Source organism: Oncorhynchus clarkii, unplaced genomic scaffold (assembly GCF_045791955.1).
Source record: "Oncorhynchus clarkii lewisi isolate Uvic-CL-2024 unplaced genomic scaffold, UVic_Ocla_1.0 unplaced_contig_2032_pilon_pilon, whole genome shotgun sequence".
In the NCBI taxonomy this organism is placed as follows: Eukaryota; Metazoa; Chordata; class Actinopteri; order Salmoniformes; family Salmonidae; genus Oncorhynchus; species Oncorhynchus clarkii.
The window spans coordinates 45001-72482 of NW_027261018.1; the positions used below are offsets into that span (position 1 = coordinate 45001).

The window sequence follows — 27482 nt, forward strand, 5'->3', positions numbered from 1 at the left end:
TCGAGACCCCCGGGGGTCCGGCGGTTTCAGGGTTCCATTTGTGGGTTATCGCTTCTCGGCCTTTTGGCTCAGATCAAGCTCGGTACTGAGGTGCCCCAGAGCCCGCTGAGTCAAAGGTCGAAGGCCGGTGGGCGTTAAGAGTTTTTTGGGAATTTTGGAAAAAATTTCTGAAAACAAATTAAACTACAGCCATACAGATATGGCTGGTAGTGGGAGCACAGGGTCGGTTCCGAGGGCCGGACTAAAGAACACCATTCGGTTTGCATGGAAGAAGGACGAAGAAGTACGAATGCCAAGAGATACATTTGGAAGAACTGTGCTGATGGGGGCCCTGAAACTGAAGATCCCAGAGGTGATGTGTCTCCAAGGCAACACTATGGAAGAGGCTTATGACGTGACTCTTCACACAGAAGGAATGTGCGATATGGTGATGGGCAGAGCAAAAGCGGCGGCTGGGGAGAGGCCTTTGTCATTTTTTGACATAACGTGCCTGGCAAAGACCAACTTTAGGACGATAAATGTACATATGTACAATCCGCATGTGGCAGACAGTGCGATAGGAGCGTTCCTGGGCCGGTATTGCGATGTGACGTCGGGGGCAAGGTACGTGAAGGACTCTTTGGGGTTCTGGAATGGACGCCGCCAGTTCCAGGTACTGCTGAGGCCGGATAAAGAAGGGTTCGAAGGCTTCCTCCATCCCCCGGCGGTCTTTTCTCTGGGCTCAGACAGAGGGATGCTGTTCTACACCCGTCAACCCCCCTTTTGCAAGAAGTGTAGGGAGTATGGGCACGTCACGGCTGCCTGCAGTAAGGGAAAATGTCGTTTCTGCAGATCGGGGGAGCATGAGGCAAAGGACTGTAAGGAGCCGAAGGAGTGCCATGGGTGTGGTAGTAGGCTGCACCTGTTCCGCGACTGCCCGTCCCGTCGGCAGTCATATGCCGAGGCAGCGGCAGGAAGGAAGCAAGGAGGAGATTCTGTGGGGGAGCAACTGGAGAGGAAGGACCCAGAGAGGACGGAGCAGGAGAGACCAACATCACCAACGCCCAGTCCAGGTGGCAGGGCCGGGAAGGAGGTGTCATTAGAGACGCCAGCTATGCAGAAGACGGCGGTGGAGAAGGCGGGGGGTGGAATGGAGGAGATGGGATCATCACTGGATGGAGTGGAGGGGCTAGGGGCCCTTGTTGAAATGGTGGGAAACCTTCCAGTGTTGGGGTCAAGGGCAGGGGAGTGGGCCTCACACTCCGGTGTGAAGGAACCGTCAGTCGGGGGGGTGACACAGGAGCCTGAACAGGGCCCCTATGTCGGAAAAAAGAAGAAGCGGAAGAATGAGGTGGGGGTCCTAGGGGAGGGGGTGGGCAAGCGTGTGATGGAGGCTAAAGATGACGCCGCTGCTGTGAACCCCCAGTCCTCGCAGGTCTCATCTCTCCTTTTACCCTTAGTGGATTTGGACATGACGACCTCCGCACTATCTCTGCCTACGGAGGATGGAGGGTCGCAGGGTGTTTCAGGGGAGCCGGAAACCTCCGCCCCCAACCCTAACCCTTTCCCGGCTTCATGGGTAGATGACATGGGGGTCATAGAGGAGGGGGGAAACAGGATGTCTCTAGTGGGGTGCGAGCAGGGGGCCACATCTGTAGAGGACCTGTATTCTTCAGACGAGGGGAGCATTTTTGCATCCCTGTCGGACGAGATGGAGCAGGGGAGCATCGGGTGAGCCTCCTGTTTTGTTTTTTGTTATTAGTAGTTGTATTTTGATGTTTTTCGTTATGGATAAATTTACCTTTGTTAGTGTAAATGTAAGGGAGTTGAGGGATAGGGTTAAAAGAAGGGCGGTTTTAAGTTATTTGGAGGGGTTATATTTAATTAATAATGAATATTTCTGTTAAATTGTTCAGTTTAAATGTAAGGGGATTAAGGGATTTTGTTAAGAGGAGGGCGGTTTTTAGCTTTTTGGAAGGAGTGGGTTTTGATGTGTGTTTTTTACAGGAGGTTCACCTGAGGGATGGAGGGGATGTTGTGAGGTTTAAGAGGGAGTGGGATAAGGGGGAATCAGTTTGGGGTATAGGTGGGGTTCATTCAACGGGAGTGGGGATTTTGTTTGGTAATAGGGAGATGAAGGTAGAGGGCACTTTTGTAGTAATGCAGGGGAGGGTTTTGGGGGTAGATGTCACTTTTAGGGATAGTAGGTATAGGTTAGTGGTGGTGTATGGACCACAGGTGGCGGCAGACAGGAGGGAGATGGTGGACTGTCTGACGCCCCTGTGTGTTACAAATAGGCACTTGGTGATAGGAGGTGATTTCAATATAGATTTAGGGATAGGGGGGGATAGCAGTGCAGGCGCTATCACCGGGCTAATGGCTTGCCATGGTCTGGTTGATGGTGGCCTGCACACTACTCCGGCAATGGTCGGTCCTACATGGCGCAACTCCAGGGGGGTTGCGCGGAGGCTCGACTACATTTTTGTATCCAGGTCTTTGGGTCAGTTGTCTGGGCGGCTGTTGCCTGCTTTCTTTTCGGACCACGACGGGGTGTTCCTGCAGGTGGGGTCGCCAGTCTGTCTCTTCGGTAGGGGGTACTGGAAGTTAGATCGAGATGTGCTGGAGGAGCAGGCTTTCGTTGACGCCTTTTTTGGTTTCTTTCGGAAGCTTGAGGACCTCCGGTCCATGTGTGAGGGGGTGTTAGAGTGGTGGGATTTAGTTAAGGTAAGGATTAGGGCCTTTATAATAGGATATTGTAAGAGGAAGAAAAGGGAGGAAAGGAGGGAGGTGGATCGTATCCAAAGGTTAATTGAACTCGAGTACGAGGCAGGCAACCTCGGCGGGTCTATTGACTGGGAGAGATTCTCAGCCCTGAAGGCGCAGCTCAGGGAGCTGCAGGAGCGGAATGCTCGAGCTTTCCTGGAGCGTGCGCATAATGGCTTTCTAGAACATAATGAGACTTGTTCCGCTATGTTCTTTAAGTCGGTTAGGGCCAGACAGAGTAGGAAGGTAATGCATGGCGTTAGGGAAGAAAATGGTAGTGTAGCTAAAGAGCCGGAGGAGATGGTCAGAGTGACCACTGACCATTTCCGAGGTTTCTTTAAGGAGAGGGATGTAGATGTAGAGCAGGGAAGTGTGTTTTTAGAACACTTGTCCCGGCGATTGCCGGAGGACATTAGAGAAGCGATGGAGGCTCAGATCTCCCTTGAAGAGGTTGAGAGCGCCCTCAGGAGGATGGGAAAAGGGAAGGTACCTGGGATGGATGGGCTGCCGGCCGAGTTTTACCTCAAGTTTTGGGGGATACTCGGGCCGGTGGTCCACGAAGTCTTGAAGGCCATCCTTGAGACGGGGGTCCCGGGGGGATCAATGGCCGTCGGTGTGCTGTCACTTCTTTACAAGAAGGGGGACGCCACAGACCTTGGCAACTGGCGGCCATTGACCATGCTGTGTGTAGACTACAAGTTGCTTGCAAAGGTCCTAGCGGATCGGTTGCGCACAGCCCTTCCCTACGTCGTCCATGAGGATCAGACGTGCGGGGTAGAGGGTCGCTCTATCAGGTGGAACCTGCAGTTGGTCAGGGACTCCATCGCTTGGGTAGAAGATAGAGGGCTGCCTTTAATGGTAGCAGCGCTAGATCAGGCGAAAGCCTTTGATCGCGTGAATAGATCCTTTCTTTACAGGGTGTTAGGTAGGTTAGGATTTGGGGAGAAGTTTATAGGATGGATCCGTACTTTATATGTCGGAGCGGGGTGCCGGGTTAGCGTAAACGGTCACATGGGTGACGTTTTTGACCTCTCATCAGGGGTCAGGCAGGGATGCCCGCTCTCGGCTCTCCTCTTCGTTCTGTACATGGAGCCTCTGGGGGCTGACATTAGGGCAGACACAGGGGTGGAGGGCTTGTTGATCCCTGGAAGCGGTGGTTTGCGCGTCAAGTTGACGCAGTACGCCGATGACACTTCCTTGCTGCTTTGCAAGGACTCGTGCCTGACAAGGTCCCTTGCCATTATTGGGGACTTCACCCAAGCGTCGGGAGCGGTCCTGAACCACGCAAAGTCTTCCGTTAAATTTTTCGGAAGATGGCGCGGCAGGACGGATGTGCCCGGGGGGTTATCTCTCTGTGAGGGGGCCCTGAGGATTCTCGGGGTCCATTTTGAGACCTCTGGCTCAGCGACGCTGAACTGGAACATGGGTATCGCAGTGGTACAGAAGAAGCTGGCAATGTGGAAGGCTAGGTCTTTGTCTTTTATGGGCAAGGTCCTGGTCCTAAAGGTGGATGTATTGCCATCTCTTTTGTACTTGGCGTACATCTACCCATTGCCTGCTTGTCTGAGGAGGCCTCTAGTGAGGCTTGTGTTTCAGTTCATGTGGGGTGGCAGGTACGAGTGGGTCGCCAGGGCTCGCATGCTCTGTCCCATCGGGGAGGGAGGTAGGGGGATACCACATTTCCCCCTCAAGCTGGATGCAATTTTTGTTTCGTTCTTGTTGACGGAGCTTGCTCATCCAGTGATACACCCGTCCGGTTACCTCCTGCGGGTGTTCTTCTCGTATCAGGCGAGAAGCGTAATGGTGTGGTCTAACACGGGTCCTCGGGCAGAACAGCTGCCGTGGCACTTTGGTCATGCGGCCAAGTGGCTGCGTGCGCACCCCGAGGTTGAAGTTGCCCGAGTAGGTTTAGATCACAGGCACCTGTACGAGGAGGTCAGACAGGCAGGGAGTCCGGCGCCTGTAGCGGGCATCTCGGCAGGGGTCTGGGAGGGAGTGCAGGCGCGTGGCCTGGACAACAGGCTCAAGGACCTGAATTGGTTGAGCCTCCACAAGTGCTTGCCGGTACGTTCCATCATGTACCGGCATAGCTTGGCGCGATCCCCCACCTGTCCAAGACCCACTTGTGGCAGGGAGGAGACTGTGCGTCATGCTTTTTGGGACTGTGCCTTTGCCGGAGTAGTATGGGCTAGGGCACGGGTGTTGTTGGGATTGGTAAGAGGTGATTTTGTGTTAACGTGGGCAAGGTTAGAAAGAGGTGTAGGGAGAGCGAGGGGAACAGATAGGGATAGGTTTCTGCTCTGGCTTCTCATGAGCCTCTTTAAACGGGGGCTGTGGGAAGCCAGGCAGAACTTGGTCAAGACAGGAAGAGATTGGGGGGTGGAAGGGATAGTGAGGAGGGTGGAAGGAGATGTAAGGGGGAGGATGAAGAGGGAGGAGAGGAAGTGGGGGCAGCATGCGGCACGGGAGAGGTGGAAAGGGGGATTAGGGCTGGTAGTGATTTAGGGTTTGGGGAGGAAATAGATTAGGAACGTGGTGATAGGGAAAGGTATTGGTTAGGTATAACGGGGAGGGATGATGCTCCCCTGAGTTTTTGTTTTGTAAATTGAAAAATACCATTATATAAGTTGAATGAGAATTATTATGTTGTAAAGTATGAATGGTATTGATGGTAATAAATTAATTTTTCAAAAAAAAAAAAAATCTGTTCTTATCAGTTTAATATCTGATACGTCCCCCATCGGGGGACTACATATTAAATGGATTTTTCGAACAGGGAGTCGGAAATGGGGCTTGCTCCGTCCGCTCCACGCATCGACCCGGTATTGCAGTACCTCCGGGAACGGTGCAACACTTTTCTCACGTTGTCAAGGAAAAATACAAATTCACAAAGGTATGTAAATAGCTGGCTGGCTGGCTGGCTGGCTGGCTGGCTGGCTGGCTAGCAGAAGAAGAAGAGAAGGAAAGAAACATTCAAACTCTTAGAAAGGCGAAGCGCCCTTCAATGGGGTCCCCCGTTTCCCGCCATTTTACTTAAAAAAATAAAATAAAAAAAAAAAAAAAATTTGGGCCAGGATTGTGTGTGTGTGTGTGTGTGTGTGTGTGTGTGTGTGTGTCTCTCTCTCTCTCTCTCTCTCTCTCTCTCTGTCGCTGTGCCTCTGTGTCTCTGTGTGTCTGTGTCTGTGACCTTCTTTTTATCCACAGACAGCCCTCGAAAACTTGGAAGAGTGGGTTCCGGGAGCACCCGCGGGAACCCTGCCTAGAGTGCACAGAGTGTGTCTCGGGCCCCGACCTCTTGACTTCCATATGACTCTGGTTTCTCTTCATTACGCACAAGCCTTTCGCCTTTTACTAAAGACTTCCGTGGAGAGGAACACTTACGAGTTCAACGTATTTTTGGAGCGGCTTTGCTTCTTGCAGAGCCCGGTAATCTTGTTTCAAGAGAAATTGACAGAGATGGGCCAGGATAGTGACTTAAAGACGCATTAGCGACTTTTTCCAAAAAAACACCTGCCTGTCGCCAGGGAAACGGTGGGTGGGTGGGTGGGTGGGTGGTTGAGTGAGTGAGTGGGGGTGGAGGGAGAGAGGAGCTGGCTTTTGCCAACCCACCCGCTGAGGTCTGTCGAGACCCCCGGGGGTCCGGCGGTTTCAGGGTTCCATTTGTGGGTTATCGCTTCTCGGCCTTTTGGCTCAGATCAAGCTCGGTACTGAGGTGCCCCAGAGCCCGCTGAGTCAAAGGTCGAAGGCCGGTGGGCGTTAAGAGTTTTTTGGGAATTTTGAAAAAAATTTCTGAAAACAAATTAAACTACAGCCATACAGATATGGCTGGTAGTGGGAGCACAGGGTCGGTTCCGAGGGCCGGACTAAAGAACACCATTCGGTTTGCATGGAAGAAGGACGAAGAAGTACGAATGCCAAGAGATACATTTGGAAGAACTGTGCTGATGGGGGCCCTGAAACTGAAGATCCCAGAGGTGATGTGTCTCCAAGGCAACACTATGGAAGAGGCTTATGACGTGACTCTTCACACAGAAGGAATGTGCGATATGGTGATGGACAGAGCAAAAGCGGCGGCTGGGGAGAGGCCTTTGTCATTTTTTGACATAACGTGCCTGGCAAAGACCAACTTTAGGACGATAAATGTACATATGTACAATCCGCATGTGGCAGACAGTGCGATAGGAGCGTTCCTGGGCCGGTATTGCGATGTGATGTCGGGGGCAAGGTACGTGAAGGACTCGTTGGGGTTCTGGAATGGACGCCGCCAGTTCCAGGTACTGCTGAGGCCGGATAAAGAAGGGTTCGAAGGCTTCCTCCATCCCCCGGCGGTCTTTTCTCTGGGCTCAGACAGAGGGATGCTGTTCTACACCCGTCAACCCCCCTTTTGCAAGAAGTGTAGGGAGTATGGGCACGTCACGGCTGCCTGCAGTAAGGGAAAATGTCGTTTCTGCAGATCGGGGGAGCATGAGGCAAAGGACTGTAAGGAGCCGAAGGAGTGCCATGGGTGTGGTAGTAGGCTGCACCTGTTCCGCGACTGCCCGTCCCGTCGGCAGTCATATGCCGATGCAGCGGCAGGAAGGAAGCAAGGAGGAGATTCTGTGGGGGAGCAACTGGAGAGGAAGGACCCAGAGAGGACGGAGCAGGAGAGACCAACATCACCAACGCCCAGTCCAGGTGGCAGGGCCGGGAAGGAGGTGTCATTAGAGACGCCAGCTATGCAGAAGACGGCGGTGGAGAAGGCGGGGGGTGGAATGGAGGAGATGGGATCATCACTGGATGGAGTGGAGGGGCTAGGGGCCCTTGTTGAAATGGTGGGAAACCTTCCAGTGTTGGGGTCAAGGGCAGGGGAGTGGGCCTCACACTCCGGTGTGAAGGAACCGTCAGTCGGGGGGGTGACACAGGAGCCTGAACAGGGCCCCTATGTCGGAAAAAAGAAGAAGCGGAAGAATGAGGTGGGGGTCCTAGGGGAGGGGGTGGGCAAGCGTGTGATGGAGGCTAAAGATGACGCCGCTGCTGTGAACCCCCAGTCCTCGCAGGTCTCATCTCTCCTTTTACCCTTAGTGGATTTGGACATGACGACCTCCGCACTATCTCTGCCTACGGAGGATGGAGGGTCGCAGGGTGTTTCAGGGGAGCCGGAAACCTCCGCCCCCAACCCTAACCCTTTCCCGGCTTCATGGGTAGATGACATGGGGGTCATAGAGGAGGGGGGAAACAGGATGTCTCTAGTGGGGTGCGAGCAGGGGGCCACATCTGTAGAGGACCTGTATTCTTCAGACGAGGGGAGCATTTTTGCATCCCTGTCGGACGAGATGGAGCAGGGGAGCATCGGGTGAGCCTCCTGTTTTGTTTTTTGTTATTAGTAGTTGTATTTTGATGTTTTTCGTTATGGATAAATTTACCTTTGTTAGTGTAAATGTAAGGGAGTTGAGGGATAGGGTTAAAAGAAGGGCGGTTTTAAGTTATTTGGAGGGGTTATATTTAATTAATAATGAATATTTCTGTTAAATTGTTCAGTTTAAATGTAAGGGGATTAAGGGATTTTGTTAAGAGGAGGGCGGTTTTTAGCTTTTTGGAAGGAGTGGGTTTTGATGTGTGTTTTTTACAGGAGGTTCACCTGAGGGATGGAGGGGATGTTGTGAGGTTTAAGAGGGAGTGGGATAAGGGGGAATCAGTTTGGGGTATAGGTGGGGTTCATTCAACGGGAGTGGGGATTTTGTTTGGTAATAGGGAGATGAAGGTAGAGGGCACTTTTGTAGTAATGCAGGGGAGGGTTTTGGGGGTAGATGTCACTTTTAGGGATAGTAGGTATAGGTTAGTGGTGGTGTATGGACCACAGGTGGCGGCAGACAGGAGGGAGATGGTGGACTGTCTGACGCCCCTGTGTGTTACAAATAGGCACTTGGTGATAGGAGGTGATTTCAATATAGATTTAGGGATAGGGGGGGATAGCAGTGCAGGCGCTATCACCGGGCTAATGGCTTGCCATGGTCTGGTTGATGGTGGCCTGCACACTACTCCGGCAATGGTCGGTCCTACATGGCGCAACTCCAGGGGGGTTGCGCGGAGGCTCGACTACATTTTTGTATCCAGGTCTTTGGGTCAGTTGTCTGGGCGGCTGTTGCCTGCTTTCTTTTCGGACCACGACGGGGTGTTCCTGCAGGTGGGGTCGCCAGTCTGTCTCTTCGGTAGGGGGTACTGGAAGTTAGATCGAGATGTGCTGGAGGAGCAGGCTTTCGTTGACGCCTTTTTTGGTTTCTTTCGGAAGCTTGAGGACCTCCGGTCCATGTGTGAGGGGGTGTTAGAGTGGTGGGATTTAGTTAAGGTAAGGATTAGGGCCTTTATAATAGGATATTGTAAGAGGAAGAAAAGGGAGGAAAGGAGGGAGGTGGATCGTATCCAAAGGTTAATTGAACTCGAGTACGAGGCAGGCAACCTCGGCGGGTCTATTGACTGGGAGAGATTCTCAGCCCTGAAGGCGCAGCTCAGGGAGCTGCAGGAGCGGAATGCTCGAGCTTTCCTGGAGCGTGCGCATAATGGCTTTCTAGAACATAATGAGATTTGTTCCGCTATGTTCTTTAAGTCGGTTAGGGCCAGACAGAGTAGGAAGGTAATGCATGGCGTTAGGGAAGAAAATGGTAGTGTAGCTAAAGAGCCGGAGGAGATGGTCAGAGTGACCACTGACCATTTCCGAGGTTTCTTTAAGGAGAGGGATGTAGATGTAGAGCAGGGAAGTGTGTTTTTAGAACACTTGTCCCGGCGATTGCCGGAGGACATTAGAGAAGCGATGGAGGCTCAGATCTCCCTTGAAGAGGTTGAGAGCGCCCTCAGGAGGATGGGAAAAGGGAAGGTACCTGGGATGGATGGGCTGCCGGCCGAGTTTTACCTCAAGTTTTGGGGGATACTCGGGCCGGTGGTCCACGAAGTCTTGAAGGCCATCCTTGAGACGGGGGTCCCGGGGGGATCAATGGCCGTCGGTGTGCTGTCACTTCTTTACAAGAAGGGGGACGCCACAGACCTTGGCAACTGGCGGCCATTGACCATGCTGTGTGTAGACTACAAGTTGCTTGCAAAGGTCCTAGCGGATCGGTTGCGCACAGCCCTTCCCTACGTCGTCCATGAGGATCAGACGTGCGGGGTAGAGGGCCGCTCTATCAGGTGGAACCTGCAGTTGGTCAGGGACTCCATCGCTTGGGTAGAAGATAGAGGGCTGCCTTTAATGGTAGCAGCGCTAGATCAGGCGAAAGCCTTTGATCGCGTGAATAGATCCTTTCTTTACAGGGTGTTAGGTAGGTTAGGATTTGGGGAGAAGTTTATAGGATGGATCCGTACTTTATATGTCGGAGCGGGGTGCCGGGTTAGCGTAAACGGTCACATGGGTGACGTTTTTGACCTCTCATCAGGGGTCAGGCAGGGATGCCCGCTCTCGGCTCTCCTCTTCGTTCTGTACATGGAGCCTCTGGGGGCTGCCATTAGGGCAGACACAGGGGTGGAGGGCTTGTTGATCCCTGGAAGCGGTGGTTTGCGCGTCAAGTTGACGCAGTACGCCGATGACACTTCCTTGCTGCTTTGCAAGGACTCGTGCCTGACAAGGTCCCTTGCCATTATTGGGGACTTCACCCGAGCGTCGGGAGCGGTCCTGAACCACGCAAAGTCTTCCGTTAAATTTTTCGGAAGATGGCGCGGTAGGACGGATGTGCCCGGGGGGTTATCTCTCTGTGAGGGGGCCCTGAGGATTCTCGGGGTCCATTTTGAGACCTCTGGCTCAGCGACGCTGAACTGGAACATGGGTATCGCAGTGGTACAGAAGAAGCTGGCAATGTGGAAGGCTAGGTCTTTGTCTTTTATGGGCAAGGTCCTGGTCCTAAAGGTGGATGTATTGCCATCTCTTTTGTACTTGGCGTACATCTACCCATTGCCTGCTTGTCTGAGGAGGCCTCTAGTGAGGCTTGTGTTTCAGTTCATGTGGGGTGGCAGGTACGAGTGGGTCGCCAGGGCTCGCATGCTCTGTCCCATCGGGGAGGGAGGTAGGGGGATACCACATTTCCCCCTCAAGCTGGATGCAATTTTTGTTTCGTTCTTGTTGACGGAGCTTGCTCATCCAGTGATACACCCGTCCGGTTACCTCCTGCGGGTGTTCTTCTCGTATCAGGCGAGAAGCGTAATGGTGTGGTCTAACACGGGTCCTCGGGCAGAACAGCTGCCGTGGCACTTTGGTCATGCGGCCAAGTGGCTGCGTGCGCACCCCGAGGTTGAAGTTGCCCGAGTAGGTTTAGATCACAGGCACCTGTACGAGGAGGTCAGACAGGCAGGGAGTCCGGCGCCTGTAGCGGGCATCTCGGCAGGGGTCTGGGAGGGAGTGCAGGCGCGTGGCCTGGACAACAGGCTCAAGGACCTGAATTGGTTGAGTCTCCACAAGTGCTTGCCGGTATGTTCCATCATGTACCGGCATAGCTTGGCGCGATCCCCCACCTGTCCAAGACCCACTTGTGGCAGGGAGGAGACTGTGCGTCATGCTTTTTGGGACTGTGCCTTTGCCGGAGTAGTATGGGCTAGGGCACGGGTGTTGTTGGGATTGGTAAGAGGTGATTTTGTGTTAACGTGGGCAAGGTTAGAAAGAGGTGTAGGGAGAGCGAGGTTTCTGCTCTGGCTTCTCATGAGCCTCTTTAAACGGGGGCTGTGGGAAGCCAGGCAGAACTTGGTCAAGACAGGAAGAGATTGGGGGGTGGAAGGGATAGTGAGGAGGGTGGAAGGAGATGTAAGGGGGAGGATGAAGAGGGAGGAGAGGAAGTGGGGGCAGCATGCGGCACGGGAGAGGTGGAAAGGGGGATTAGGGCTGGTAGTGATTTAGGGTTTGGGGAGGAAATAGATTAGGAACGTGGTGATAGGGAAAGGTATTGGTTAGGTATAACGGGGAGGGATGATGCTCCCCTGAGTTTTTGTTTTGTAAATTGAAAAATACCATTATATAAGTTGAATGAGAATTATTATGTTGTAAAGTATGAATGGTATTGATGGTAATAAATTAATTTTTCAAAAAAAAAAATCTGTTCTTATCAGTTTAATATCTGATACGTCCCCCATCGGGGGACTACATATTAAATGGATTTTTCGAACAGGGAGTCGGAAATGGGGCTTGCTCCGTCCGCTCCACGCATCGACTGTCACGCCCTGACCATAGTTTACTTTGTATTTTCTATGTTTTGATTGGTCAGGGTGTGATCTGAGTGGGCATTCTATGTTTCATGTCTTGTTTGTCTATTTCTATGTTCAGCCTGATATGGTTCTCAGTCAGAGGCAGGTGTTCGTCATTGTCTCTGATTGGGAACCATATTTAGGTAGCCTGGGTTTCACTGTGTGTTGGTGGGTGATTGTTCCTGTCTATGTGTTTTTCACCAGATAGGCTGTTTTAGGTTTTCGTTACGTTCATCACGTTCTTTATTTTGTAGTGTTTGCATTGATTCGTGTTTTACGTTTGTTCATTAAAACATGGATCGCAATCTACATGCTGCATTTTGGTCCGACTCTCCTTCACATACAGAAAACCGTTACAGAATCACCCACCACCAACGGACCAAGCAGCGTGTCAACAGGCAGGAGCAGCGCGAGGAGAAGCGCAATAAGGATTTCTGGACATGGGAGGAAATCCTCGACGGGAGAGGACCCTGGGCTAAACCAGGGGAGTGTAGCCGCACTAAGGTGCAGCGGGAGAAGAAACAACAGGAACAGCCCAAGGAGGAGTACAGTATGGAGTATACTACTTGGGAGGAGATCGACAGGTGGGCGGCCGACCCAGGGAGAGTGCCGGAGCCCGCCTGGGATTCGCTGGAGCAGTGCGAGGAAGGTTACCGTAGAATGGAGGCGGTGAAAGCAGAGAGGCGCTGGTATGAGAAGGCAGCACGGCGACGCGGATGGAAGCCTGAGAGGCAGCCCCAAAAATTTCTTGGGGGGGGGCTAACAGGGAGTATGGCTATGCCAGGTAGGAGACCTGAGCAGACTCCCTGTGCTTACCGGGGGGCTAGAGAGACCGGACAGGCACCGTGTTATGCAGTGGTGCGCACGGTGTCTCCAGTGCGGGTGCATAGCCCGGTGCGGTATATTCCAGCTCCGCGTGTCTGCCGGGCTAGATTGAGCGTCGAGCCTAATGCCATGAAGCCGGCTCTACGCAGCTGGTCCCCAGTGCGTCTCCTTGGGCCGGCTTACATGGCACCAGCCTTGCGCTCGGTGTCTCCGGTTCGCCTGCATAGCCCAGTGCGGGCTATTCCACCTCGCCGCACTGGCAGGGCGACCGTGAGCATTCAACCAGGTAAGGTTGGGCAGGCTCGGTGCTCAAGAGCTCCAGTGCGCCTGCACGGTCCGGTTTTTCCAGTACCACCTCCACACCCCAGCCCTCCGGTAGCAGCTCCCCGCACCAGGCTTCCTGTGCGTGTCCTCGGCCCAGTACCACCAGTGCCAGTACCACGCATCAGGCCTACAGTGCGCCTCGCCTGTCCAGCGCTGTCGGAGCCCTCCTCCTCTCCAGCGCTGTCGAAGTCTCCCGCCTGTTTAGCGCTGTCAGAGCTTTCCGCCTCTACAGCGCTGCCGGAGTCTCCCGCCTGTTCGGAACTGCCAGTTTGCAAGGAGCTGCCAGTTTGCAAGGAGCTGCCAGTTTGCAAGGAGCTGCCAGTCTGCAAGGAGCTGCCAGTCTGCAAGGAGCTGCCAGTCTGCAAGGAGCTGCCAGTCTGCAAGGAGCTGCCAGTCTGCAAGGAGCTGCCAGTCTGCAAGGAGCTGCCAGTCTGCAAGGAGCTGCCAGTCTGCAAGGAGCCGCCAGAGCTGCCTTTCTGCAGGATGCCGCCAAAGCTGCCAGTCTGCAAGGAGCCGCCAGAGCTGCCAGTCTGCAAGGAGCCGCAGAGCTGCCAGAGCTGGAGCAGCCAGAGCCGCCAGTCAGCATGGAGCAGCCAGGGCCGCCAGTCAGCATGGAGCAGCCAGGGCCGCCAGTCAGCATGGAGCAGCCAGGGCCGCCAGTCAGCATGGAGCAGTCAGTCAGCATGGAGCAGCCGGAGCAGCCAGTCAGCATGGAGCAGCCAGAGCAGCCAGTCAGCATGGAGCAGCCAGAGCTGCCAGTCAGCATGGAGCAGCCAGTCAGCATGGAGCAGCCAGAGCTGCCAGTCAGCATGGAGCAGCCAGTCAGCACGGAGCAGCCAGAGCTGTCAGTCAACCAGACTCTTCCAGACCTGCCAGTCGACCAGACTCTTCCAGATCTGCCAGTCGACCAGACTCTTCCAGATCTGCCAGTTGACCAGACTCTTCCAGATCTGCCAGTCGTCCAGACTCTTCCAGATCTGCCAGTCGTCCAGACTCTTCCAGATCTGCCAGTCGTCCAGACTCTTCCAGATCTGCCAGTCGACCAGACTCTTCCAGATCTGCCAGTCGTCCAGACTCTTCCAGATCTGCCAGTCGTCCAGACTCTTCCAGATCTGCCAGTCGACCAGACTCTTCCAGATCTGCCAGTCGACCAGACTCTCCCAGATCCGCCAGTCGACCAGATTCTCCCAGATCCGCCAGTCGACCAGATTCTCCCAGATCCGCCAGTCGACCAGATTCTCCCAGATCCGCCAGTCGACCAGATTCTCTCAGATCCGCCAGTCGACCAGATTCTCCCAGATCTGCTAGTCGACCAGGATCTGCTGAAACCGCCAGCCAGCCAGGTTCTGGTAGTTTCTACTACCTGCCTGGGCTTCCTCTCAGTGCTGAGCTTCTTCTCAGTGCTGAGCTTCCTCTCAGTGCTGAGCTACCCATCTGTCCCGAGTTACCTCTGTCCCGAGCTGTCCCTCTGTCCCATGTTATCATTGTGGTGGGTAACCTATTTAGGGACGTTTAGGAGGGGGATTAAAACTGTCATGGAGTGGGGTCCACGTCCAGCGCCAGAGCCGCCACCGCGGACAGATGCCCACCCAGACCCTCCCCTATAGGTTCAGGTTTTGCGGCCGGAGTCCGCACCTTGGGGGGGGGGTACTGTCACGCCCTGACCATAGTTTACTTTGTATTTTCTATGTTTTGATTGGTCAGGGTGTGATCTGAGTGGGCATTCTATGTTTCATGTCTTGTTTGTCTATTTCTATGTTCAGCCTGATATGGTTCTCAGTCAGAGGCAGGTGTTCGTCATTGTCTCTGATTGGGAACCATATTTAGGTAGCCTGGGTTTCACTGTGTGTTGGTGGGTGATTGTTCCTGTCTATGTGTTTTTCACCAGATAGGCTGTTTTAGGTTTTCGTTACGTTCATCACGTTCTTTATTTTGTAGTGTTTGCATTGATTCGTGTTTTATGTTTGTTCATTAAAACATGGATCGCAATCTACACGCTGCATTTTGGTCCGATCCTTGTTCTACCTCTTCATCAGAAGAGGAGATAGAAGAAAGCCGTTACATCGACCCGGTATTGCAGTACCTCCGGGAACGGTGCAACACTTTTCTCACGTTGTCAAGGAAAAATACAAATTCACAAAGGTATGTAAATAGCTGGCTGGCTGGCTGGCTGGCTGGCTAGCAGAAGAAGAAGAGAAGGAAAGAAACATTCAAACTCTTAGAAAGGCGAAGCGCCCTTCAATGGGGTCCCCCGTTTCCCGCCATTTTACTTAAAAAAAAAAAAAAAAAAAAAAAAATTGGGCCAGGATTGTGTTTGTGTGTGTGTGTGTGTGTGTGTGTGTTTGTTTCTCTCTCTCTCTCTCTCTCTCTCTCTCTCTCTCTCTCTCTCTCTCTCTCTCTCTCTCTCTCTCTCTCTCTCTCTCTCTCTCTCTCTCTCTCTCTCTCTCTCTCTCTCTCTCTCTCTCTGTCGCTGTGCCTCTGTGTCTCTGTGTCTCTGTGTCTGTGACCTTCTTTTTATCCACAGACAGCCCTCGAAAACTTGGAAGAGTGGGTTCCGGGAGCACCCGCGGGAACCCTGCCTAGAGTGCACAGAGTGTCTTCCAAGACCTCTTGACTTCCATATGACTCTGGTTTCTCTTCATTACGCACAAGCCTTTCGCCTTTTACTAAAGACTTCCGTGGAGAGGAACACTTACGAGTTCAACGTATTTTTGGAGCGGCTTTGCTTCTTGCAGAGCCCGGTAATCTTGTTTCAAGAGAAATTGACAGAGATGGGCCAGGATAGTGACTTAAAGACGCATTAGCGACTTTTTCCAAAAAAACACCTGCCTGTCGCCAGGGAAACGGTGGGTGGGTGGGTGGGTGGGTGGTTGAGTGAGTGAGTGGGGGTGGAGGGAGAGAGGAGCTGGCTTTTGCCAACCCACCCGCTGAGGTCTGTCGAGACCCCCGGGGGTCCGGCGGTTTCAGGGTTCCATTTGTGGGTTATCGCTTCTCGGCCTTTTGGCTCAGATCAAGCTTGGTACCGAGGTGCCCCAAAGCCCACTGAGTCAAAAGGTCGAAGGTAGGATAGATAGGAGAGGGAGAAGTTGTTTTCCCTTCAAGGAATCGGTTTTTCGTTTTTCCGATTTTCTTTCTTTGCTATTCGGCTTCTTTTTTGAAGAGAGCTTTATTTTTTGTTGTTTAAAATGGAGCAGCAAAAACCAAATAGGACTGTTCCTGGGATTGGTTTGGCCAACACTTTGAGGTTTGCCTGGACAGACAAAGAAAAGGAGACATGGGGAAGAGAGACATTTGGCAGGAACATTCTGATGGGGTGCCTGGGGCTGAAGGTAAAGGATGTAATGTGCTTGCAAGGAAACCCAAATGAAAACGCATATGATGTGACATTGTATACGGAAGAAAAGCATGATGGAATTTTGAAGATGGCGAAAGAAGGAAAAGGAGAAGGACCCCTGTGTCATTACACGGTGACCAGCCTGGCAAGGAACAATTTCAGGGTGGTCACCGTAACAATGTACAATCCGCACGTCAAGGATGAGGAGGTGAGGGCCTTTCTGGGGAGATATGTGGACAACGTATCCTCAGTAAGGCTCCTCAGGGACTCCCTGGGATTCTGGAACGGAAGGAGAGGGTTCCAGGTGCTTCTCAGGGAGGACCCGAATGGTGTTGGTGGCTACCTCCATCCCCCGGCAATGTTCTCCCTGGGGGCTGACAGGGGAACATTATACTATGCCCGTCAGCCTCCGTTTTGCAGGCGCTGTATGGCCTATGGTCATATCCTGGCCTCGTGCAACACCAAGAAGTGTAGATTTTGTGGGTCGGGAGAGCACGAGGCCAAGGATTGTGACGAGCCCAAGGCTTGCCACGGGTGTGGCTCGTCAGCACACCTGTGGCGTGATTGCCCGGCTCGTCACAGGTCATACGCGTCTGCAGCTGGGGGGGGAGCGGGGGATGGGGGGAGGAAAGAAAGGACGCGTGCGGATTGTACGGATGGCACAGGGGAAAAGAAGGCAACTGAAGAGGATGAGAAGAAGGAAGAGGCGAGAAGAAAGAGGAGTGACGATGGGAAGAAGGAAAAAGAAGGAGAGAAGAAAAAGAAGGCGGAAGAACGGGAAGGAGCGGAGAAGAGGGAGAGTGGGACAGCGGTGCGAGAAGGAGTGGAAGAGGGAACGGTGACAGTGACGGGGACGGAGGGAGGGGTGGAGGTGGGAGGGGAGGGGGTGGGAGGGGGAGATGGGGGAAGGAGTGGGGGGACAGCCTGCCAGGCTTCCTTGAGGAAGAGACAAGGGGATTGGTGGAGGAGTTAGCGGGGAAGGGACGTTGTGTCTCCCCGCTACCTCCTTCACCAAAGAAGAAAGGAAAGAAGAAGGGGAAGTTGGCAGGAAGTGAGAGGGAGGGGGGTGGGGAGGGGGAGGGGGGGGCTAAGAGAACGGCGGGGGGGGGGGGGGGGGGGTGCATTGGCCTCCCTGTTTGCCTCAGCCCCTTACATCCTAGTGGAGGATGACTCCAGTGAGGGGTCTGTGGGCTGTGTGCTAGAGGGATCCCAACTCCTGTTTGGGGAGATGGGGTCCCCTACACTCAGCCCCGAGGCATACAGGGAGGGGGGGGTGGACGGTGGTGGTGGGGAACCCAGGATGCAGGGCACTCGGCCTAACACACTGCCTGCATCCTGGGTTGGAGAGATGGAGGAGGACGGGGGGGCGTCAGGAGAGGAGAGGACGTCCCCGCCGGTGGAGATGGACCAGGGGAGCATCGGGTGAGTCTCCTGTTTTTTTGTTTGGTTTGGGGTTATTTGTTGAGGGTTTGTTTGTTTGTAAATATATATTTTGTTTATAAATGAATATTTCAGTTAAATTGTTTAGTTTAAATGTAAGGGGGTTGAGGGATGTTATTAAAAGGAGGGCGGTGTTTAATTTTTTAGAGGGTGTGGGGTTTGATTTTTGTTTTTTACAGGAGGTTCACCTGAGGGATGGTGGGGATGTGTGTAGATTTAGGAGGGAGTGGGATAAGGGGAAATCTTTTTGGGGCATAGGAGGGGTGCACTCAACAGGAGTAGGAATTTTGTGTGGGAATAGAGAGGTTAAGGTAGAGAGCACTTTTGTTATAATGCAGGGTAGAGTATTGGGGATAGATGTAGTGTATAGAGAAGCTAGGTATAGGTTAATTGGGGTATATGGGCCACAGGTGGCGGCAGACAGAAGGGAGATGGTGGACTGTCTGGCGCCCCTGTGTGTCACAAATAGGCACTTGGTGATAGGAGGGGATTTTAATATAGATTTAGGGGTAGGTGGTGATAGTAGTGCAGGCGCAATCACCGGGCTAATGGCTTGCCATGGTCTGGTTGATGGTGGCCTGCATACTACTCCGGCAATGGTCGGTCCTACATGGCGCAACTCCAGGGGGGTTGCGCGGAGGCTCGACTACATTTTTATATCCAGGTCTTTGGGTCAGTTGTCTGGGCGCCTGTTGCCTGTGTTCTTCACGGATCACGACGGGGTGTTCCTGCAGGTGGGGTCGCCAGTCTGCCTCTTCGGTAGGGGGTACTGGAAGCTAGATCGGGATATACTGGAGGAGCAGGCTTTCGTTGACGCATTTTTTTGTTTCTTTCGGAGGCTTGGCGGCCTCCGGTCCATGTGCGAGGGGGTGTTAGAGTGGTGGGATTTAGTGAAGGTGAGGATTAGGGCTTTTATAATTGGATATTGTAAAAGGAAAAAAAGGGAGGAAAGGAGGGAGGTGGATCGTATCCAAAGGTTAATTGAACTCGAGTACGAGGCGGGCAACCTCGGCGGGTCAATTGACTGGGAGAGATTCACAGCCCTAAAGGCGCAGCTCAGGGAGCTGCAGGAGCAGAAGGCTCGAGCTTTCCTGGAGCGTGCGCATAGTGGCTTTCTAGAACATAATGAGACTTGTTCCGCTATGTTCTTTAAGTCGGTTAGGGCCAGGCAGAGTAGGAGGGTAATGCATGGCGTTAGGGAAGAAAATGGTAGTATAGTAAGTAAACCAGAGGAAATGGTCAGGGTGACAACTGATCATTTCCGAGGTTTATTTAAGGAAAGGGAAATAGATGTAGAGCAGGGAGACGTGTTTTTAGAACACTTGTCCCGGCGGTTGCCGGAGGACATTAGAGACGTGATGGAGGCCCAGATCTCACTAGAAGAGGTTGAGAGCGCTCTTAGGAGGATGGGTAAAGGGAAGGTGCCTGGGATGGATGGGCTGCCGGCTGAGTTTTACCTCAAGTTTTGGGGTATACTTGGACCGGTGGTCCTCGAAGTCTTGAAGGCCATCCTTGAGACGGGGGTCCCGGGGGGATCAATGGCTGTTGGTGTGCTGTCACTTCTTTATAAGAAGGGGGAAGCAACTGACCTTAGCAACTGGCGGCCGTTGACCATGCTGTGCGTAGATTACAAGATTCTTGCAAAGGTTTTAGCAGACCGGTTGCGCACAGCCCTTCCCTACGTCGTCCATGAGGATCAGACGTGCGGGGTAGAGGGCCGCTCTATAAGATGGAACCTACAGTTGATTAGGGACTCCATCGCCTGGGTTGAAGATAGAGGGCTGCCTTTAATGGTAGCAGCGCTAGATCAGGCGAAAGCCTTTGATCGCGTGAATAGATCCTTTCTATTCAGGGTATTAGGTAGATTAGGATTTGGGGAGAAGTTTATAGGATGGATCCGTACATTATATGTCGGAGCGGGGTGTCGAGTTAGTGTAAATAGTCACTTAGGTGACGTTTTTGACCTCTCGTCTGGGGTCAGGCAGGGATGCCCATTCTCGGCCCTCCTCTTCGTACTGTACATGGAGCCTCTGGGGGCTGCCATTAGGGCAGACACAGGGGTGGAGGGCTTGTTGATCCCTGGGAGCGGCGGGCTGCGTGTTAAGATGACGCAGTACGCCGACGACACTTCCTTGCTGTTGTGCAAGGACTCGTGCCTGACAAGGTCTCTTGCCATCATTGGGGATTTCACCCAAGCGTCGGGGGCGGTTCTGAATCATGCAAAGTCTTCCGTTAAGTTTTTCGGAAGGTGGCGCGGTAGGACGGATGTGCCCGGGGGGTTATCTCTCTGTGAGGGGGCCCTGAGGATTCTTGGGGTCCATTTTGAGACCTCTGGCTCAGCGACGCTGAACTGGAACATGGGTATCGCAGTGGTACAGAAGAAGTTGGCAATGTGGAAGGCTAGGTCTTTGTCCTTTATAGGTAAGGTCCTGGTCCTAAAGGTGGATGTATTGCCATCTCTTTTGTACTTGGCGTACATCTACCCATTGCCGGCTTGTCTGAGGAGGCCTCTAGTGAGGCTTGTGTTTCAGTTCATGTGGGGTGGCAGGTACGAGTGGGTCGCCAGGACGCGCATGCTCTGTCCCATCGGGGAGGGAGGTAGGGGGGTACCACATCTCCCCCTCAAGCTGGACGCAATTTTTGTTTCTTTCTTGTTGACGGAGCTTGCTCAGCCAGTTATACACCCGTCCGGTTACCTCCTGCGGGTGTTCTTCTCGTATCAGGCGAGAAGCGTAATGGTGTGGTCTAACGCGGGTCCTCGGGCGGAACAGCTGCCGTGGCACTTTGGCCATGCGGCCAAGTGGCTGCGTGCGCACCCCGAGGTTGAAGTTGCCCGAGTAGGTTTAGATCACAGGCACCTGTACGAGGAGGTCAGGCAGGCAGGGAGTCCTCCGCCTGTAGCGGGCATCTCGTCAGTGGTCTGGGAGGGAGTGCAGGCGCGGGGCCTGGACAACAGGCTCAAGGACCTGAATTGGTTGAGCCTCCATAAGTGCTTGCCGGTACGTTCCATCATGTACCGGCATAGTTTGTCGCGATCCTCCACCTGTCCAAGATCTGCTTGTGGCAGGGAGGAGACTGTGCGCCATGCCTTCTGGGACTGTGCCTTTGCCGGACTAGTCTGGGCTAGGGCACGGGTGTTGCTAGGTATGGTTAGGAGTGATTTTTTGCTGACTTGGGCTAGGTTAGAGCGAGGCGTAGGGAGAGCGAGGGGAACGGATAGGGACAGGTTTCTGCTCTGGCTTCTCATGAGTCTCTTTAAAAGGGGGCTGTGGGAAGCCAGGCAGAATTTAGTTAAGACAGGGAGAGATTGGGGGGTGGAAGGTATAGTGAGGAGGGTGGAAGGTGATGTGAGGGGGAGGATGAAGAGGGAGGAGATAAAGTGGGGGCAGCATGCGGCACGGGAGAGGTGGAAGGGGGGATTAGGGCTGGGAGTGTTAGAGTGAGGTTTGTAAGGGGATAGATTAGGGAAGGGAAGATAGGGAAGGGTTAGGTATTGGTTAGGTATGACGGGGAGGGACGATGCTCCCCTGAGGTTTGTTTTTGTTTGGGTGTTTGGTGATAGAATTTTGTAATAGAATGAATGAGAATTATTATTTTGTAAAGTATGAATGGTATTGAGTGTAAATAAATTATTTTTTGTAAAAAAAAAAAAAAAAATCTGTTCTTATCAGTTTAATATCTGATACGTCCCCCATCGGGGGACTACATATTAAATGGATTTTTCGAACAGGGAGTCGGAAATGGGGCTTGCTCCGTCCGCTCCACGCATCGACCCGGTATTGCAGTACCTCCGGGAACGGTGCAACACTTTTCTCACGTTGTCAAGGAAAAATACAAATTCACAAAGGTATGTAAATAGCTGGCTGGCTGGCTGGCTGGCTGGCTGGCTGGCTGGCTAGCAGAAGAAGAAGAGAAGGAAAGAAACATTCAAACTCTTAGAAAGGCGAAGCGCCCTTCAATGGGGTCCCCCGTTTCCCGCCATTTTACTTAAAAAAATAAAATAAAAAAAAAAATAAAAATTTGGGCCAGGATTGTGTGTGTGTGTGTGTGTGTGTGTGTGTGTGTTCTCTCTCTCTCTCTCTCTCTCTCTCTCTCTCTCTCTCTCTCTGTCGCTGTGCCTCTGTGTCTCTGTGTCTCTGTGTCTGTGACCTTCTTTTTATCCACAGACAGCCCTCGAAAACTTGGAAGAGTGGGTTCCGGGAGCACCCGCGGGAACCCTGCCTAGAGTGCACAGAGTGTGTCTCGGGCCCCGACCTCTTGACTTCCATATGACTCTGGTTTCTCTTCATTACGCACAAGCCTTTCGCCTTTTACTAAAGACTTCCGTGGAGAGGAACACTTACGAGTTCAACGTATTTTTGGAGCGGCTTTGCTTCTTGCAGAGCCCGGTAATCTTGTTTCAAGAGAAATTGACAGAGATGGGCCAGGATAGTGACTTAAAGACGCATTAGCGACTTTTTCCAAAAAAACACCTGCCTGTCGCCAGGGAAACGGTGGGTGGGTGGGTGGGTGGGTGGTTGAGTGAGTGAGTGGGGGTGGAGGGAGAGAGGAGCTGGCTTTTGCCAACCCACCCGCTGAGGTCTGTCGAGACCCCCGGGGGTCCGGCGGTTTCAGGGTTCCATTTGTGGGTTATCGCTTCTCGGCCTTTTGGCTCAGATCAAGCTCGGTACTGAGGTGCCCCAGAGCCCGCTGAGTCAAAGGTCGAAGGCCGGTGGGCGTTAAGAGTTTTTTGGGAATTTTGAAAAAAATTTCTGAAAACAAATTAAACTACAGCCATACAGATATGGCTGGTAGTGGGAGCACAGGGTCGGTTCCGAGGGCCGGACTAAAGAACATCATTCGGTTTGCATGGAAGAAGGACGAAGAAGTACGAATGCCAAGAGATACATTTGGAAGAACTGTGCTGATGGGGGCCCTGAAACTGAAGATCCCAGAGGTGACACTATGGAAGAGGCTTATGACGTGACTCTTCACACAGAAGGAATGTGCAATATGGTGATGGACAGAGCAAAAGCGGCGGCTGGGGAGAGGCCTTTGTCATTTTTTGAAATAACGTGCCTGGCAAAGACCAACTTTAGGACGATAAATGTACATATGTACAATCCGCATGTGGCAGACAGTGCGATAGGAGCGTTCCTGGGCCGGTATTGCGATGTGACGTCGGGGGCAAGGTACGTGAAGGACTCTTTGGGGTTCTGGAATGGACGCCGCCAGTTCCAGGTACTGCTGAGGCCGAATAAAGAAGGGTTCGAAGGCTTCCTCCATCCCCCGGCGGTCTTTTCTCTGGGCTCAGACAGAGGGATGCTGTTCTACACCCGTCAACCCCCCTTTTGCAAGAAGTGTAGGGAGTATGGGCACGTCACGGCTGCCTGCAGTAAGGGAAAATGTCGTTTCTGCAGATCGGGGGAGCATGAGGCAAAGGACTGTAAGGAGCCGAAGGAGTGCCATGGGTGTGGTAGTAGGCTGCACCTGTTCCGCGACTGCCCGTCCCGTCGGCAGTCATATGCCGAGGCAGCGGCAGGAAGGAAGCAAGGAGGAGATTCTGTGGGGGAGCAACTGGAGAGGAAGGACCCAGAGAGGACGGAGCAGGAGAGACCAACATCACCAACGCCCAGTCCAGGTGGCAGGGCCGGGAAGGAGGTGTCATTAGAGACGCCAGCTATGCAGAAGACGGCGGTGGAGAAGGCGGGGGGTGGAATGGAGGAGATGGGATCATCACTGGATGGAGTGGAGGGGCTAGGGGCCCTTGTTGAAATGGTGGGAAACCTTCCAGTGTTGGGGTCAAGGGCAGGGGAGTGGGCCTCACACTCCGGTGTGAAGGAACCGTCAGTCGGGGGGGTGACACAGGAGCCTGAACAGGGCCCCTATGTCGGAAAAAAGAAGAAGCGGAAGAATGAGGTGGGGGTCCTAGGGGAGGGGGTGGGCAAGCGTGTGATGGAGGCTAAAGATGACGCCGCTGCTGTGAACCCCCAGTCCTCGCAGGTCTCATCTCTCCTTTTACCCTTAGTGGATTTGGACATGACGACCTCCGCACTATCTCTGCCTACGGAGGATGGAGGGTCGCAGGGTGTTTCAGGGGAGCCGGAAACCTCCGCCCCCAACCCTAACCCTTTCCCGGCTTCATGGGTAGATGACATGGGGGTCATAGAGGAGGGGGGAAACAGGATGTCTCTAGTGGGGTGCGAGCAGGGGGCCACATCTGTAGAGGACCTGTATTCTTCAGACGAGGGGAGCATTTTTGCATCCCTGTCGGACGAGATGGAGCAGGGGAGCATCGGGTGAGCCTCCTGTTTTGTTTTTTGTTATTAGTAGTTGTATTTTGATGTTTTTCGTTATGGATAAATTTACCTTTGTTAGTGTAAATGTAAGGGAGTTGAGGGATAGGGTTAAAAGAAGGGCGGTTTTAAGTTATTTGGAGGGGTTATATTTAATTAATAATGAATATTTCTGTTAAATTGTTCAGTTTAAATGTAAGGGGATTAAGGGATTTTGTTAAGAGGAGGGCGGTTTTTAGCTTTTTGGAAGGAGTGGGTTTTGATGTGTGTTTTTTACAGGAGGTTCACCTGAGGGATGGAGGGGATGTTGTGAGGTTTAAGAGGGAGTGGGATAAGGGGGAATCAGTTTGGGGTATAGGTGGGGTTCATTCAACGGGAGTGGGGATTTTGTTTGGTAATAGGGAGATGAAGGTAGAGGGCACTTTTGTAGTAATGCAGGGGAGGGTTTTGGGGGTAGATGTCACTTTTAGGGATAGTAGGTATAGGTTAGTGGTGGTGTATGGACCACAGGTGGCGGCAGACAGGAGGGAGATGGTGGACTGTCTGACGCCCCTGTGTGTTACAAATAGGCACTTGGTGATAGGAGGTGATTTCAATATAGATTTAGGGATAGGGGGGGATAGCAGTGCAGGCGCTATCACCGGGCTAATGGCTTGCCATGGTCTGGTTGATGGTGGCCTGCACACTACTCCGGCAATGGTCGGTCCTACATGGCGCAACTCCAGGGGGGTTGCGCGGAGGCTCGACTACATTTTTGTATCCAGGTCTTTGGGTCAGTTGTCTGGGCGGCTGTTGCCTGCTTTCTTTTCGGACCACGACGGGGTGTTCCTGCAGGTGGGGTCGCCAGTCTGTCTCTTCGGTAGGGGGTACTGGAAGTTAGATCGAGATGTGCTGGAGGAGCAGGCTTTCGTTGACGCCTTTTTTGGTTTCTTTCGGAAGCTTGAGGACCTCCGGTCCATGTGTGAGGGGGTGTTAGAGTGGTGGGATTTAGTTAAGGTAAGGATTAGGGCCTTTATAATAGGATATTGTAAGAGGAAGAAAAGGGAGGAAAGGAGGGAGGTGGATCGTATCCAAAGGTTAATTGAACTCGAGTACGAGGCAGGCAACCTCGGCGGGTCTATTGACTGGGAGAGATTCTCAGCCCTGAAGGCGCAGCTCAGGGAGCTGCAGGAGCGGAATGCTCGAGCTTTCCTGGAGCGTGCGCATAATGGCTTTCTAGAACATAATGAGACTTGTTCCGCTATGTTCTTTAAGTCGGTTAGGGCCAGACAGAGTAGGAAGGTAATGCATGGCGTTAGGGAAGAAAATGGTAGTGTAGCTAAAGAGCCGGAGGAGATGGTCAGAGTGACCACTGACCATTTCCGAGGTTTCTTTAAGGAGAGGGATGTAGATGTAGAGCAGGGAAGTGTGTTTTTAGAACACTTGTCCCGGCGATTGCCGGAGGACATTAGAGAAGCGATGGAGGCTCAGATCTCCCTTGAAGAGGTTGAGAGCGCCCTCAGGAGGATGGGAAAAGGGAAGGTACCTGGGATGGATGGGCTGCCGGCCGAGTTTTACCTCAAGTTTTGGGGGATACTCGGGCCGGTGGTCCACGAAGTCTTGAAGGCCATCCTTGAGACGGGGGTCCCGGGGGGATCAATGGCCGTCGGTGTGCTGTCACTTTTTTACAAGAAGGGGGACGCCACAGACCTTGGCAACTGGCGGCCATTGACCATGCTGTGTGTAGACTACAAGTTGCTTGCAAAGGTCCTAGCGGATCGGTTGCGCACAGCCCTTCCCTACGTCGTCCATGAGGATCAGACGTGCGGGGTAGAGGGTCGCTCTATCAGGTGGAACCTGCAGTTGGTCAGGGACTCCATCGCTTGGGTAGAAGATAGAGGGCTGCCTTTAATGGTAGCAGCGCTAGATCAGGCGAAAGCCTTTGATCGCGTGAATAGATCCTTTCTTTACAGGGTGTTAGGTAGGTTAGGATTTGGGGAGAAGTTTATAGGATGGATCCGTACTTTATATGTCGGAGCGGGGTGCCGGGTTAGCGTAAACGGTCACATGGGTGACGTTTTTGACCTCTCATCAGGGGTCAGGCAGGGATGCCCGCTCTCGGCTCTCCTCTTCGTTCTGTACATGGAGCCTCTGGGGGCTGCCATTAGGGCAGACACAGGGGTGGAGGGCTTGTTGATCCCTGGAAGCGGTGGTTTGCGCGTCAAGTTGACGCAGTACGCCGATGACACTTCCTTGCTGCTTTGCAAGGACTCGTGCCTGACAAGGTCCCTTGCCATTATTGGGGACTTCACCCGAGCGTCGGGAGCGGTCCTGAACCACGCAAAGTCTTCCGTTAAATTTTTCGGAAGATGGCGCGGCAGGACGGATGTGCCCGGGGGTTATCTCTCTGTGAGGGGGCCCTGAGGATTCTCGGGGTCCATTTTGAGACCTCTGGCTCAGCGACGCTGAACTGGAACATGGGTATCGCAGTGGTACAGAAGAAGCTGGCAATGTGGAAGGCTAGGTCTTTGTCTTTTATGGGCAAGGTCCTGGTCCTAAAGGTGGATGTATTGCCATCTCTTTTGTACTTGGCGTACATCTACCCATTGCCTGCTTGTCTGAGGAGGCCTCTAGTGAGGCTTGTGTTTCAGTTCATGTGGGGTGGCAGGTACGAGTGGGTCGCCAGGGCTCGCATGCTCTGTCCCATCGGGGAGGGAGGTAGGGGGATACCACATTTCCCCCTCAAGCTGGATGCAATTTTTGTTTCGTTCTTGTTGACGGAGCTTGCTCATCCAGTGATACACCCGTCCGGTTACCTCCTGCGGGTGTTCTTCTCGTATCAGGCGAGAAGCGTAATGGTGTGGTCTAACACGGGTCCTCGGGCAGAACAGCTGCCGTGGCACTTTGGTCATGCGGCCAAGTGGCTGCGTGCGCACCCCGAGGTTGAAGTTGCCCGAGTAGGTTTAGATCACAGGCACCTGTACGAGGAGGTCAGACAGGCAGGGAGTCCGGCGCCTGTAGCGGGCATCTCGGCAGGGGTCTGGGAGGGAGTGCAGGCGCGTGGCCTGGACAACAGGCTCAAGGACCTGAATTGGTTGAGCCTCCACAAGTGCTTGCCGGTACGTTCCATCATGTACCGGCATAGCTTGGCGCGATCCCCCACCTGTCCAAGACCCACTTGTGGCAGGGAGGAGACTGTGCGTCATGCTTTTTGGGACTGTGCCTTTGCCGGAGTAGTATGGGCTAGGGCACGGGTGTTGTTGGGATTGGTAAGAGGTGATTTTGTGTTAACGTGGGCAAGGTTAGAAAGAGGTGTAGGGAGAGCGAGGGGAACAGATAGGGATAGGTTTCTGCTCTGGCTTCTCATG

The 27482-nt window shown here is 53.1% G+C and overlaps 4 non-coding genes and 2 pseudogenes across 4 annotated transcripts; all 6 read left to right on the forward strand.

Moving 5' to 3' along the window:
* Positions 1 to 5420: 5420 nt before the first annotated feature.
* On the forward strand, positions 5421 to 5598 carry LOC139403463 (U2 spliceosomal RNA; annotated as a pseudogene).
* Positions 5599 to 6049: 451 nt separating this feature from the next.
* Positions 6050 to 6166, forward strand: LOC139403480 (U5 spliceosomal RNA). The gene has a single exon (XR_011633495.1). It is a non-coding gene; the product is annotated as a U5 spliceosomal RNA (small nuclear RNA).
* Positions 6167 to 11766: 5600 nt separating this feature from the next.
* On the forward strand, positions 11767 to 11940 carry LOC139403470 (U2 spliceosomal RNA; annotated as a pseudogene).
* A 3768-nt stretch (positions 11941 to 15708) lies between these two features.
* LOC139403481 (U5 spliceosomal RNA) lies at positions 15709 to 15825 on the forward strand. Its single transcript, XR_011633496.1, has one exon. It is a non-coding gene; the product is annotated as a U5 spliceosomal RNA (small nuclear RNA).
* Positions 15826 to 21488: 5663 nt separating this feature from the next.
* LOC139403457 (U2 spliceosomal RNA) lies at positions 21489 to 21670 on the forward strand. The gene has a single exon (XR_011633484.1). It is a non-coding gene; the product is annotated as a U2 spliceosomal RNA (small nuclear RNA).
* A 459-nt stretch (positions 21671 to 22129) lies between these two features.
* LOC139403482 (U5 spliceosomal RNA) lies at positions 22130 to 22246 on the forward strand. Its single transcript, XR_011633497.1, has one exon. It is a non-coding gene; the product is annotated as a U5 spliceosomal RNA (small nuclear RNA).
* Positions 22247 to 27482: the final 5236 nt, after the last annotated feature.